General features: G+C 43.4%; 2 pseudogenes; both read right to left on the bottom strand.

The window, feature by feature from the left end:
* The window catches only part of LOC105743060, an 8,653-nt pseudogene extending 8,451 nt beyond the window's left edge, over positions 1-202 (bottom strand).
* A 954-nt stretch (positions 203-1,156) lies between these two features.
* LOC101592709 lies at positions 1,157-1,468 on the bottom strand (annotated as a pseudogene).
* Positions 1,469-1,709: the final 241 nt, after the last annotated feature.

Consider the following 1,709-nt stretch of genomic DNA (forward strand, 5'->3'; position numbering starts at 1 on the left):
GACCTTGCTCTTGCCAGGCAGGTGCTTAAGCCACTGAGCTATCTCCCCAGCTCTATCCTACTTCTTTTAAAAGGGATTGTCTTTTTTGATTCTATAAATGATTCAGAAGCTGACCTTGACTCATTGAACTTATTTCCAAGTCATATCCAGAATCTAGTCTCTTGCTGCCACTGCCACCTGGTTCAATCAACGCTGTCACCATTTTTTTTTTTTTTTCTGAACTGTTGCAAACGGCCCTGACTGGTTTCCCTGCTTTCACTATGCTCTACAAATACTTTGAGCAATGGCTGCATCATTGGAATAAGTGCATCATGTCCCCCAAGGGACTGCCTTAACCATTATTTACTGGACATTCATTTTTTCAGTCAGTGTGTGTGGAGCCCTTACCAGATGCCAGCATTTGTTCAGGCTCTGGCAAAGTAGAAATAAACATAATAGGCACAAATCATGCCTTACCAAGTCAATATTCATGAGTGGAACAATGACTGATGAGCACAAAGGAGCACAGAATAGGCTCTGCCAGAGGGTGACAGTGACAGAGAGAAAGTGATTGTGCAGGCTAGTGCACAGGGTCACAGGGTGAGGAAGGGGGCTGTTTTATTTATTTATTTATTTTTCTGGTACCAGGGATCAAACTCAGGACCTTGTGCTTGCCATGTAGGCGCTTATGCCTCTGAGGTGTATCACTGCCCCGCAGTTGTTATTTTAAATATACTATCTGGGAAAAGCCTGATGTCCTCATTACCTTTCTTGTTGCAGAGACAAGATATCTGACACCCAAAGTAAAAGGAGGATAGGTTTATTTAGCTCTGTTTGCAAAGGTTTCAGTCCATAGTGGCTGGCTCCAAAGCACAGTAGGGCAGCAGATGGGCACTGTGGAGGAGCAACAATGCGCAGCAGGCAAAGGTAGCAAAACAAGCAAAGGAACTGATTTTTTTAATACTTCCAAATGTATACTTTAATAGGTATTAGGTATATAAACAATTAGGTGGAGAAGCTGACCAAGATACATAAATTAGAATATCCATGTATCCATCTAAATGTTCTGTATTTCTTTTTTGTAGAATATTTATTAAGGTTATTTAATATACAACTTCTCATATGTCATTTTGAAAAGATAATTCTTCTGTCTGATGACAAACAGCGGCCACAGTCATCATTCTGGACCTCCATGTTGGACAAACTCCATTTCCTCTTGATATAGCGGTTTCCTTCTGTACTTCTGAGGTAGCGTTTTTATTATTTCTGCAGTGTCTGGTGGATCTGGATGCATGAGCAAGTCTGGTGATTTATTCCCTTTAGACTGCCTTGAAATTTCAGAAGAGTGAGATGGGATCCCTGCAGATCTCAAAGCTTCTAATGCATTGGGTTTAGGATTGTCTCTTCTGTCCAGGAACCTTATTAATGGTGCATGTGGCTTGACTGCCTGGATGACCCGCCTGGCAGACACCATTTTACTGCCCATCATGACCCTGGGAAGGGGCAGCTTCCAGGGCAGCAAAGGAATTTAGTGTTTTCCCATCCCTTTTATTTTATCCAGGCTGGGCCAGGGAGATAGCTTGTCAGTCTAAGTGCTTGCCTGGCAAACACAAAGACCTGGGTTCCATCCCTAGTACCTGGGTGCACCCTGCCAGCCACTGAAACCAAGTGTGGTGGCACATGCCTATAATCCCAGCACTGGGGAGGCTGAGACAGGAGGATCACTATGA

This window comes from Octodon degus, unplaced genomic scaffold (assembly GCF_000260255.1).
Source record: "Octodon degus isolate 3935 unplaced genomic scaffold, OctDeg1.0 scaffold00095, whole genome shotgun sequence".
NCBI lineage: Eukaryota > Metazoa > Chordata > Mammalia > Rodentia > Octodontidae > Octodon > Octodon degus.